The 13,846-nt window shown below is 41.6% G+C and overlaps 1 pseudogene; it reads left to right on the top strand.

Annotated features, from left to right (window-relative positions):
- Window positions 1-10,106: 10,106 nt before the first annotated feature.
- Window positions 10,107-13,846, top strand: part of LOC102259910 — a 4,412-nt pseudogene continuing 672 nt past the window's right edge.

Raw genomic sequence — 13,846 nt, 5'->3', positions numbered from 1 at the left:
CTCTACACATATCCCTTAATTATTCTCTGCTGTTTTTTAAATCCATTTGCTCTTTCAACAAATATTTATTATTCACCTACTTTCTACACTTGATACTCAGAATACAGGCATGGAGGGATATGATTCCTATTCTCTAAGCATAGTATTGTCTTTGGACTTACCACTCATGACTATCTCTCTATTTTTAATCCTCAAAACAAACTCTTAAGTGTTGCCAATATTTGCTTTCTCATAGTAAACACTTTTAAAATATTCTCCACTCATTTTCACCCATTCACCTCACTTTAATCATGACATATAGTGCTCATTGATGAGTCTGAAATGAGTGGCTCCAGGCTAGATATCTTCCCTGAATTGCAGAGTGATTTATTAATCAAAACTTAAATATGAAACTAAATAAATCATTTCCAGTCTCAGACATATTTTCTTGTGTAATTGACTGTGTATGTGTGTACATATATATAGAAATAGAGACTATATTTGGAATATTTCAAAAATATACAAATATTATCTAATAAACAGGGAATATGCAAATTGACGATCATACCATAATGATCAAGATGGCTGCGCCCACAGTGGAGGCAGGGTTCCCATAAAGAGCTTTAATGAACAATCAGAAGGGAACTGAGGCTGCGTGGTGCTGGGCTGGGGCAGGGGACCTGAGGCTGCACCCCCCGCCCGCAAGGCTTGATGGGGAACTTCAAGATGCACCCCCACCCCAGCCCAGGCCGGGGGTCCTCAGGTCATGCCCCCACCCAACAGGGCTTGATGGGAACCTCAAGGCATGTCCCCTGCCCCAGACCGGGCTGGGGACCTTAGGCCATGCACCTGGCTCTGGGCTGGGGGACTTGAGGCTGCACCCCCCCCCCACCTGTGGGGCTTAATAGGGGACCTCAGGCCACACCCCCCCACCCATGGGGCTTGACAGGGAATCTCAAGGCACACCTCCCAGCCTGGTCCAGGAGACCTCAGGCCATGCCCCCCGTCCTGGCGCCGGAGCATGCCAGGCAACCTGAGGCTGTGCCCTGTACCCGGTGGGGCTTGATGGGGGTGGGGCCGGCCAGGTCTGGATCTAGCCCAATGGGGCTTGATGGGGGTGGGACTGGCCGGGTCTAGGTCTCACGTGATTTCAAGGCACATGTGGGTGGTGGGGACTTGACTCTGGTTCCCGTGGCACACCCCAGACTCTGGCAGGAGGAAGATTTTTATATACATTTTACTAATTTCCTTTCATCTCTGACACTTCTATTATAGAGAAAGGGCAAATAGCAATATGAAAATATTTCCTCTAATTAATTCCCTTTTAATCTGCCTGAATTTCATGCACCGGGTCACTAGTTTTTAATAAATTACATTATCACACCCCTTTTACTATAAAACATGCTTATTTCACTTAATTTTATTTTTTTCTTTTTTTTATTTTATTCTGGGCCAGCTTTAGCTCTGGCTCTAGCTCTGAGGCTTCGTATCTGGTTTGTTTGCCGTTCTATAATCGAAACAATGTATAACTTCAGCTCTGAGATCCCGGCAGGCTGAAAGCTGGTTTCTGGGGTTTTGTTTAGCTTCTTATTTGCAACATAGTACATAGTTGCTTAGAGTTGCAACTCAGAGGCCGGCAAGTCAGGCGGGGAACGTTGGAGTCTGCAGTCACTGGAGCAAGCAAGCCTCATGTTCGCTTCCAGCTGCATGGCTGCCGGCCGCCATCTTGGCTGACAGTTAATTTGCATAAGGATATGCTGATTAGCCAATGGGAAGGGTAGCGGTCGTACGCTAATTACCATGTTTCTCTTTTATTAGTGTAGATAGAGACTATATTTGGGATATTTCAAAAATATACAAATGTTATCTAATAAACAGGGAATATGCAAATTGACGATCATATCATAATGATCAAGATGGCTGCGCCCACAGTGGAGGCAGGGTTCCCATAAAGAGCTTTAATGAGCAATCAGAAGGGAACTGAGGCTGCGTGGTGCTGGGCTGGGGCAGGGGACCTGAGGCTGCACCCCCCGCCCGCAAGGCTTGATGGGGAACTTCAAGATGCACCCCCACCCCAGCCCAGGCCGGGGGTCCTCAGGTCATGCCCCCACCCAACAGGGCTTGATGGGAACCTCAAGGCATGTCCCCTGCCCCAGACCGGGCTGGGGACCTTAGGCCATGCACCTGGCTCTGGGCTGGGGGACTTGAGGCTGCACCCCCCCCCCACCTGTGGGGCTTAATAGGGGACCTCAGGCCACACCCCCCCACCCATGGGGCTTGACAGGGAATCTCAAGGCACACCTCCCAGCCTGGTCCAGGAGACCTCAGGCCATGCCCCCCGTCCTGGCGCCGGAGCATGCCAGGCAACCTGAGGCTGTGCCCTGTACCCGGTGGGGCTTGATGGGGGTGGGGCCGGCCAGGTCTGGATCTAGCCCAATGGGGCTTGATGGGGGTGGGACTGGCCGGGTCTAGGTCTCACGTGATTTCAAGGCACATGTGGGTGGTGGGGACTTGACTCTGGTTCCCGTGGCACACCCCAGACTCTGGCAGGAGGAAGATTTTTATATACATTTTACTAATTTCCTTTCATCTCTGACACTTCTATTATAGAGAAAGGGCAAATAGCAATATGAAAATATTTCCTCTAATTAATTCCCTTTTAATCTGCCTGAATTTCATGCACCGGGTCACTAGTTTTTAATAAATTACATTATCACACCCCTTTTACTATAAAACATGCTTATTTCACTTAATTTTACATTTTATTCATAAGATGACAACCAAACCAGAAGAATGAGAAAATGATAAAATAATTAGTATTAAATAATCTAATAACTTACTGACCAAGTAATTTAATGTACTATATAAAAGGGCTTTTAAAGTACTTTTATTCAAGCTGTATTTTCAAAAACATAAATATTTCCTTAAAAATAAAATATGATACATCTTCTGAAGCAATATTAAAATGAATGTGTACATTAATTTCCTGAATAACCAAAATCACATAATAAGAATAATTACTCTTTATGCATATTCATGAATTTAATCATACCTTCCATATATATTTTGACTATTATGTTACTAATATTTCTATTTAAAAGATTTTTTAAATACGGACTGATAATTTTAAATTATTTTTATAAAACTACATACAATCTTTAAATTTGTATATTATGGTTAATTGTTTTAGTTCCAATATATTTATTAGACAATTCTTTGTAGAACATATTTTTAATTGAGTAATGACTCAAGAGTTGCTGAAGTACCTTGTATACTCAAAGCAGAAAGTTAACTGGAAGGTTTTTACATTTCTATCTTTCTTTACCCATTCATTTATTGCTAGACACTTAGTTGTGTGTTTTTTTTTTCATTGTAAATAATGCTATGATAAACAACATGGGGATGCATATAATTATTTTCAAATTAATATTTTATTTTATTTAGATAAACATCCAGAAGTGAAATAGCTGGATTATATGGTAGCTCTAATTTTAATTTTCCAGTAACTTTCATGCTGTCTTCCTATAATGGCTGAAATAATTACATTCCCACCAAAAGTGTACAAGGTTTCCCTTTTCTCTATATTCAATTGTTTTTTCTTGTCTTTTAGATAATAGCCACTCTAACAGGTGTGAGGTAATATCTCATTGCAGTTTTGATATGCATTTCCCTAATAATTAGTGATGTTGAACCTTTTTTCATGTACCTGTTGACCATCTGTATATATTCTTTGTAAAATGTCTATTCAGATCCTCCCTCTACCTACTTTTAAAAATATATATATATTATTGATTTTTTTTTACAGAGGGAAGGAGAGGGAGATAGAGAGCCTTTTACCCTTTGACCAACATCTCCTATTCCCATTCCCTCAACCCCCACCCCTGTCAACTACAACTCTACTATCTATAGCTCAGTTCTTTTATATTCTGCATATAAGTGAGAACATACAGTATTTGTCTTTCTCTGTCTGACTTACTTCACTTAGCATAATGCCGTCAAGATCCATTCATGTTGCTACAAAAAGCAAGATTTTCTTTTTATAGCTGAGTAATATTTCATTATGCATGCATGCACGTGTGCCTGTGTGTGTGTGTGTTTGTTCACATCTTTATATATTCATTCGTTAATGGACTCTTAGGTTGTTTACACATCTTGGCTATTGCAAATAATTCTGCAATAAGTATGGAGGTGCAGATGTCTCTTTGAGATAGTGATTTCATTTTCTTTGTATAAATACCCAGATATGAGCTTGCTGGATCATATGGTAGTTCTACTTTTAATTTTTTTGAGGAATCTCCATACTGTTTGCCATAGTGGCTATACCAATTTACATTCCCACCAACAGTGCAAAGGGTTCCCTTAACATCCTCACCAACACTTGTTTCTTGTCTTTTTGACATTCTAACAGGTGCGAGGTGAGATCTCATTATTGTTATAATTTGCACTTCCCTGATGTGATGTTGAGCATGTTTTCTTGCTTTTGTAGGCCATGTGTATTCTTTGTCTATTCAAGTCTATTCAAATCCTTTGCCCACTTTTAATTGGATTGTTTATTTTTTGCTATTGAGTTGTATGAGTTCCCTGTGTATTTTGGATATTAATCCTTTATCAAATAGATGGTTTGCAGATTTTTTCCCCTCTTCCATGGTTGCATTTTTATTCTGCTGACTGTTTCTTCTGTGCAGAGCTTTTTAGTTTAATATTTCTGTGAAAAATGTCATTGGAATTTTGGTAGGGATTGCACTGAATCTATAGATGATATGGATAGTATGGGTATTTTATAAACTTTTCTAAATTGATTTTTAAAGAGAGATAGAGATCAATTGGTTGCCTCCCAAACTCACCCTGACCAGGAATCGAACCCACCATCTTTTGGTATATGGGACCAAATGAGCCACACTGGCCTGGTCAGTATGGATTTTTAACACTAATTCTCCCATTCCATGAACACAAAATGTATTTCCATTTATTTGTGTCTCCTCCTATATTTTTCAGAGTACAGATATTTCACCTCTGATATTTATTTCTAGGTATTTTATTACTTCAATGCAATTGTAAAAAGATTGCTTTTTAAAACTATCTTTCTGAATGTTTTTTACAATTTATAGAAACACAACATTTTTTTTGTATATTGATTTTATGTACTTCTACCTTATTGAATTAGTTGTTGAGTTCCAATAGGTTTTTTTGCTGGATTTGTTAGGATTTTTCTATATGTGATATAGTGTCATAAAATACTGAATTTTTTTTTTACCATTTTGTGCCAATACGGATGTTTACTGATACATCTTGCCTAATTGCTTTATGGTGCTACATTGCATAAAAATGGTGAGAGAGGGCATCCTTGTCTTGTTCCAGGTCTTAGAAGAAAACCTTTCAACTTTTTACCACTGAATATGATTTAGCTGTGTGCTTTTCATATATGACTTTTATTTTGTTGAGGTGCATTCCTTCTACGTACGTTTTGTTGAGATTTTTATCTCAAACAATATGTTCTGTCAGATGCATTTTCTGTATCTATTCAGATGATCACATAATTGTTATCTTTTACATTGGTTGGTTTGCTGATGCTAAACCATTTTATATCCCTAAAAAATCCCACTTGATCATGGTTTATAATCCTTATAATGTATTATTAAATTTGGGTTGCTAATATTTTATTGAGGTTTTTGCATCTATGTTTATCATAGATATTAGCATGGATATTAGCTGTAAGTGTGTGTGTGTGTGTGTGTGTGTGTGTGTGTGTGTGGTGATGGTGGAAATGGCAGTATCCTTTTTCTGGTTTGTCTGGTTTGGGAATCAAGGGAATGCTGGCCCCATAAAATGTGATTGGAAGTGGTCCCTCATAAAATGTGTTTGGAAGTGTTTATACTGAAGTAGCTTATGAAGAATTGGTATCAATTATTTTGAATGTTTGATTGAATTTACCAATGAAATAGTCTTGTCCTGGACTTTTATTTACTGGGAGGTTTTTATTACTTATGAACATTCTTATTAGTTACCAGTTCATTCAGATTTTCTATTCATGATTCAGGTTGATTGTGTGTTTCTATGAATGAAACCATTTCTTTTAGATTGTGAGATTTATTGGCATATAATTGTTCATAATAGTCTCTTATGATCCTTTGTATTTCTTTTTTGTTTTGTCTTGTTAATCCTCACCCCAGGACATTTTTTCATGGAATTTTAGAAAGAGTGGAAGGGAAGGATGAGAAACAGAGAAACATAGATGTGAGAGAGGCACATCGATTTGTTGTCTCCCACACCCCAACCAGGGCCGGAGATTGAGCCTACAACCAAAGTATCTGCCCTTGGTTGTACCCGGGACCCTTTATTCCATGGGATGATGCTTTATCCACTGAGCAAAACCAGTTAGGGCAATCCTTTGTATTTCTGTGGCATCACTTGTAACATCTCCCTTTCTGGTTTTATTTTAATACTCCTTTTTTTTCTAGGTAAGTCTAACTAAAGGCTTATCTTTTCAAATAGCCAGCTCTTGGTTTCATTAACCTTTACAGTATCTATTTTACCTATTTCTTCTCTGGTCTTCATTATTTTCTTTCTTCTACTAACTTGGGATTTCTTTGTTATTCTTTTTTTTAATTCCTTTGGTGTAAAGTTAGTTTGTTTGAGATTTTTCTTGTTTGTTGCGGTAGACATTTATTGCTGTGAACTTCTTAGAACTGCCTTTGCTGCCTCCCATAAGTTTTGGTAAGTTGTATTCTCATTTTCATTTGTCTTGATGTATTTTTTTTATTTCTCTCTTGATTCTTCTTTGACTTGGTTGTTCAGAGCATGTTGTTTGGTCAAATATTTGTGAATATTCCACTTTTCTTGTAGAAATTTATTTTTATTTTTATACAATTGTTGTTGGTATGATTTTATTCTTTTTAAATTCATTAAACTTTGTTTTGTGGCCAGAAATTTGATCTTTCCTGCTGAATGTTTCATGCACACTAGAGAAGAATGTATATTACAATGTTTTGGAGGGAACATTCACTATAGAGGGGTGGGCAAAAGTAGGTTTAAAGTTGTGAGTATGTGAAACACGGAGTTTATTCTTGTATTATTATTTTGTAATCATTTCATTTATTTGTATTACAACTGTAATCCTACTTTTGCCCACCCCTGTATATCTGTTAAGTCTCTCTGGTCTAAAGTGTCATTTAAGGCCTTTATTTCTTTATTGATTTTCTGTCTGATTATCTGTCCATTAATGCAAGTGGGGTATTAGAGTCCACTACTATTGTTTTGTAGCTGTCTATTTCTCCCTTTAAATCTATTAATATTTGCTTTGTATGTTTTGGTGTTTCTATGTTGGAACCATAAATATTTACAAATGTTTTATACTCTTGTTGGATTGACTACTTTATCATTATGTAATGACCTTCTTTATCTCTTATTTCAGTCTTTGTTTTGAAGTCTATTTTGTGCTTTGGCCAGTGTGTCTCAGTTGGTGGGGCATTGTCCTGTGCACCAAAGGGTTTTTTATTCAATTCCCAGTCAGAGCATATGCCAGGTTCCCAGGATCGATCCCTAGTAGGTGGCATGCAGGAGGCAGCCCATTGATGTTTCCTTTCACATCCATGTTTCTTTTTCTCTCTCCCTTCCCCTTCCTCTCTCTCTAAAAATGAATAAAAATAATTTAAAAAGTAAAGTATATTTTGTAAGCTGTAGGTATAGCTACCTTACTTTCCTTTAGTTTCTAATTGTATGGAATATCATTTTCCATTCCTTCACTTTTAGTCTGCGTGTTCTTGTACTTGAAGTGAAACTCTTATAGGCAGCATATACATGGGTCTTGGTTTTTTCTTGTGTTTGTTTGCTTGTTGTTGTTGGTTTGTTTGTTGTTGTTTTTTGAATTTGTTAAACAATTCTATATTCTTTGAGAGCAAAATGTTAGTCCACTTACTATAAAAATAATTATTGATATATACTTATTGTCATTTGATACATTTTTTAGATGTTTTGTAGTTTCTCTCTTTATTCTTTGCTTGCTCTCTTACTTTGTAGTTTGATGACTTTCTTTAGTGGTATGATTAGATTTATTTATTTTTATTTTGTGTTTCTACTATAGGTTTTTGCTTTGTTGTTACCATGATACTTGCATATAACAACTTTTATTTGTAACAGGCTATTGTAAGTTGATAACTTAAGTTTGAATACTTTATAAAGCTCTACATTTTTATTCTCCCACCCATGTTTTATTTTCTGATATTACATTTTACCTTTTTTACCTTTTTTATATCTTAACAAATTATTGTAGGTACAGTTACTTTTACTACTTTTGTCTTGTAACCTTCATACTAGCTGTGATTATTCTACTATTACTCTGTATTACCTTCACCAGTGAGATTTACACTTTCATATGCTTTTTTTTCTTTTCAGTTTGTGCCTTTCTTTTCTTCTTGTTGTTCTGATTGGATGAGTTCTACTTCCCTGCCTTCAAGTTCACTGATCCTTCTGCTTCAGCCATTATGTTTTCAAATCCCTCCTATGTATTTTTCAGTGCAGTTATTGTATTTATTCTTTAGCTCTATTTGGTACTTACCTAATTTTTCTATTTTTCTGTTGAAGTTCCCATTTTTGTACATTCATTCTTCTCCTGAGTTTGGTGAGTATTTTTAGGACCATTACTCTAAACTCTGTGACAGGTAAATTATTTATCTCCATTTCAAACTTTTGCAGTTGTCCAAGCAGCCAATGTTATTTTTTATGGATCCCAGTAGCTTAGGGTGTTCCAGGACCTGTGCATGTCCCAAAGGGAAGGATCTCAATCAGCACCTAGATTCAGGCGGACTGGAGCCCAACTCTGGAAGCCAGACTCCGATGCAGCCAATTTTTAAAGCATGCAAAGTATAAATCTCTTGGGATCACAAGCACAAGCCCTGCTCACTACCAGTGCCAGCAGGTCTGTAAGTGTTTTCTGGGTGACAGTTGCAAAAATCAAGGCTCCCGATAAGTTGTATAGGTTCCTGTATGAGACACCAGCACATGGCAGTGAGGCAGAGGGAAACGACAGAGATGATATGCACAGGGCTATGTTCCCAGAGAGCACATCCTTAGGCCAAGATGTATGCCAAACCCGGAGCTTCTCTAGGATGAAGCTCCAGGAAAAGAAAACAAGGCTCTTTCATAGAAATGCTGGGTCTGTCAATTCAGTCTGTGTCTGTTCAGTGCCTGGGGGTGGTAGACTGCCCTGGCACCCAGGAACACAAAGTTCTTGACCAACAGAGTCATGAGATCAAGAGACATTCCCTGGATGGCAGCCTTAACTAGGGAACCAGAAGTAAAAATCAGGCTACCAGACTCATAAAACCTCCCTTCTGTGAGATAGTGGAGTTCTGGATGGTAGTAGAGGGAAACCATGAAGAAGCCTACCTGCTGAGCTCTCTGAAAATAATTATAGCCAGTGCTTAGATGCGTATTCAATTAGGTGCCTGCCCCTGAGGCTATAGTTATGGTGATAAATTGATGAGCCTCTTTCATACGAAGACTGCACTCCCGGGTCTGTTTCCTCTGGCTGTGCCATGCAGGTGGTCACCATTTAAGAACACTTTCTCCATTATTTACAGTCCACTGGGACCCATTAGCCCCAGCTGTGCCTGCCCCCAGAACCAGGCAATATAGAGCTGTCCCCTGGCTGCAGCCTCAAACACTGTGGCAATAGATGTGTATAAAAGCTCCCCTTCAGCCTGGTCCGTATGGCTCAGTGGTTGAGGGTCAACCCATGAACCAGGAGGTCACAGTTCAATTCCCAGTCAGGGCACATGTCTGGGTTGCGGCTTGATCCTTAGTGGGCGCATGCAGGAGGCAGTTGATCGATGATTCTCTCTCATCATTGGTGTTTCTCTCTCTCTCCCTCTCCCTTCCTCTTTGAAAACAATAAAAATATATTAATGAAAAAGCTCCCCTTCAGGAGTTACTGACACTCTTGAACCTGCCAGAGAGAGGGCATGTAGATGGTGACCACAAGCTGGAGTGTGGCAGAGGGAGAGTGTAGAGATGTCACCCAACGGGAAAGAGAAAAAAAGAAGAAGGAAAAAAAACAACCCAGAGTTTAAAAAAATATATTTAAAAAGATGGCTTACACATGCTGGATCAAGGTAGAGGGAAGCCTCGAAATGGCTCTGCCAGCCACCATCCAGCAGAGCACCCCAGCAGTCCCCCATCTGTATGTCAAATCAGATGCGTGCCCTGCAGACTGATGCTCTAATACAAGCAAATGAGTCTCTCCTACTCAAAGTCTGGGCACCCGCTCCATCAGTTACTTCTGCTCTCGGCCCTGGAGCTGATCAGTCCCAGCATGTGAGCCCTTTCTCTGATCACTATAGTCTTGTGGGTCTCATGGACACCAGCAAGTCTGGTTTTCGAAGCCAAATGTTTTGGGGGCTCATTTCTCAGGTGAAGTTCTTAAAAGTTGGGGTGCATGACTTTAGGGTCTTACTTTTTGCTCCTCAGGGAGAAGCTGTGTTTCTAATTTCCTCTTATCTGTGCTTCACTGTGCCAGGGGCGGGGCTTAAAGAGAGATTGTGTCCCAGCCTCTTCTACCAATTTGCTGTGGGTCTTCTCTCTTTCTCCCTCCCACAGGATCACTCAGCCAGTCTTAGGGTTTTCAGAGGATGTTTTTCCACGTGTATCTGTAGATTCAGTGTGTTCGCAGGAGGAGGATCCTTTTATGACACCATCTTGGACTAGAACCTTTCATTTCTGTTTTAATGTGCATTTCATATTTGTTATTAGTGACCTTGAACACATTTTCTATGTTTATAATTTTTGCATTATCTGTGAAGTGTTATTTTACTATTCTCAAATCGTTCTAGTACAGGTATCCCCCACATTCTAAAAGTCCATGTTATGCCACTTCACTTTTACAGAAGACTTTCATTAGCACTTGTTTTTACTAAGAAAAAAACAAACAAAGAGAATTTTTACTTTTATGAAAAGAATCATGTAATAATGTAGGTCTTCATAAAAGTGGAGTGAAACAATGCAAAAAAAGCAGTGTACACACTTCATTTTATGATATTTTGGCTTACAAAATCTTTCATAGGAATGCTCTACCATTGATAGCAGGTGAAACCAGTATTCCTTCATTGTTTTGAAAATAAAATTGCCCTTGTGAATAAACTGCAGATTCCTCTAAATCCTTCACACATCTTTACTCTCAATGAAAATGTGTACCCTATTTTAATTTTTCTTTATTTTAATTCTTCTTCTTTGGTCCCAGTATAAATATTCAAATTTGGACTCCCACACTAAATTGGTAATTTTTCCTTGGATCTTATGTTCCTCTCTGTCTTATTCCTAAACCAATCTGTTCTTTTTAAGAATGCCATCTCTTTGTTGGCCTGATTTTCTATAAAGTGTCTGAAACTCTCCATCTGCTAGGCCGAGTTCAAGTGGACATCAGGCTGCTACTATGATCCTGTGTTGGCTGTGAAGGAATGTAATGAGGGTCAATATCAAAGACAAGGTAAATAAGATAAAGCTTATCCAATGAACTTTGCTAGTTACTGGTTGGTAGTTGGTTGGTTCAGATAGGTAGAGTAAGAGAGTTAGGAATTTGTTAGTAATCTTTATAATATATTCTAACCAAATACCATATCTAAAGCAAGAGTTTTACATAGGGACCCACCAGTGATTAATAATGGCTTCAAATAAATATTTGATGATCACTTTATAAAGAACTGTTTATTTTAACTTAAAGTAGAACCATAAGTTTTACAATGAATATCAAATAGTGTTTAGGTAGTGTATTTTTTAATTGATTACATTCTATGTTTCATGCTTTATATTAAATCTTGGAAACATATCAGTAAAAATAACATAGGCACTGATTATAGGAGGAAAGAAAACATTGCTTTAGGAACAAATACAACCTGACTTGGGGCATACAAGCAGGGTTCTAATGAAATCTGAGAAGTCCAGCTGAATTCCTCTGAGGTGATTTTTAAGCTGGATCTAAGAAATACCTTTTTTACCTAAGCAGAAGAGAGGGAAGGTGGTGGAAAGTTTCATAGGGGAAAGAAATCCTCTGTGAGTGCCCTAAGATGGGAAGAAATCCTATCTAATAATAGAGAAACATGGTAATTAACCATAACTTTGCTACCCTTCCCATTGGCTAATCAGCGAGATATGCAAATTAACTTCCAACCAAGATGGCGGCTGGCAGCCATGCAGCTTAAACGAACAGGAGGCTTGGTTGCCCCAGCGATGGAGGAAGCCAAGGTTCCCCACCTGCAGCCGCGGAGCTCTGAGCTCCTGAAGAAACAGCTCCAAAAGATACAATGTTTCAATTATAGAAGCTAAAAAATGGTGGTTAATTTGCATACGCAGGCTCCAAGCAGTGGAGTGAAGCCAAACAGCCCTGAAGCCACAGAGCAGCGAGGCCTCCCTGCCTGGGGATCAGCAGAGCCAGGAGGCCTCAGGGCCCCAGGATCAGTGAGAGGCCTCAGGGCCCCGGGATCAGTGGAGCCGAGAGGCATCCCGGCCCCGGATCAGCGGAGCCTGATGGAAGCCCTGTGTGTTTATGCACCCTGGGGGTGCAGAGGTCCTATCCTAGGCAGAGGCCAATGGCAAAACTTCCGACTCTGAGAAGTGGCCTGGGGGCTGGAAGGCGGCTCCCCTGACCTCAGTGCTGGAGTCCTGCCACTCCACCAGGAGAGGAGCAGAGATAGGCCCGAGCCTCCCTCAAGGTGACCCGAAACCCCCACCCACACCAGGCAGGCTGCTGGGCCTGTGCGCGGAGGATTCACCTCCAAGCCCAGCCGGTGGTCCTGCCACAGCCATGGCACTCCTGGGTGCAGGCCCCAGCGGGATGCGGGGTGGTGGCGGGGGTGCCTTGAGTCCTGGGCTCCGTGCCTGCCTTCAACGGCTTCCTCCTGCTTCAGGGCCTCTCCCTCAGCCGGCCTCCTCCTCCCCAGCTCCCAGAGCAGAGGACCCACCGAGGGTGCTCCCCGCTGGACAAGGGGGTGAATGGAGTGGTGGGGACTCCCGGGTGAAGGGTCGCCCTGGGGAGGAGTCCTGACACCTCCATGCCCCGCTCCTGGAGCGCTGCCCAGGCCCTGAGCTCAGCCTAGAGCCGCGCAGGCCTGGAGGGCACAGGTGGGGGCGGGGGCACATGTGCCTGGTGCAGCGGGAAGTGCTGGGGAGCCGCCCACCTTCGGGGGCCTCCTCCTGCTTCCGGGCCTCGCCCTCCGAGGGCACTCCCCACTGGCAGAGGGGGTGAATGGAGCGGTGGGGACTCCCGGGTGAAGGGTCGCCCTGGGGAGAAGTCCCGACGCCTCCAGGACCCACTCCTGTTCAGCAACATCCCCAAGATCGCACAGCTGCACCGCGGGCTGTGGGGCAGCATGATGGCGCCGATGGTGGAGAAGGCGCTGCGCACGCGGGAGCTGCTGCAGCCCCGGACCTCGTCAAAGGCTTCAAGATGTTCGGCTCCCTCTTCAAGCCCTACATCTGGTACTGCATGGAGGAGGAGGGCTGCATGGAGTACACGCGCAGCCTGCTGCACAAGGACCTCTTCCGGGCCTACGTGATGTGGGCCGAGAAGCACCAGCAGTGCCAGCGGCTGAAGCTAAGCAACATGCTCGCCAAGCCCCACCAGCGGCTCAGCAAGTACCCGCTGCTGCTCAAGTCGGTGCTGAGGAAGACAGAGGAGCTGCGTGCCAAGGAGGCCGTCATCACCATGATCAGCTCTGTGGAGCGCTTCATCCACCACGTGAACGCGTGCATGCGGCAGCGACAGGAGCGGCAGCAGCTGGCCGCCATGGTGAGCTGCATGGACGCCTACGAGGTGGTGGAGGGTAGCAAAGATGAGGTGGACAAGCTCCTGAAGGAATTTCTGCACCTGGACCTGACC

The sequence above is a fragment of the Myotis brandtii genome, unplaced genomic scaffold (assembly GCF_000412655.1).
Source record: "Myotis brandtii unplaced genomic scaffold, ASM41265v1 scaffold340, whole genome shotgun sequence".
In the NCBI taxonomy this organism is placed as follows: domain Eukaryota; kingdom Metazoa; phylum Chordata; class Mammalia; order Chiroptera; family Vespertilionidae; genus Myotis; species Myotis brandtii.
This window is presented reverse-complemented; position numbering and strand designations above follow the sequence as displayed.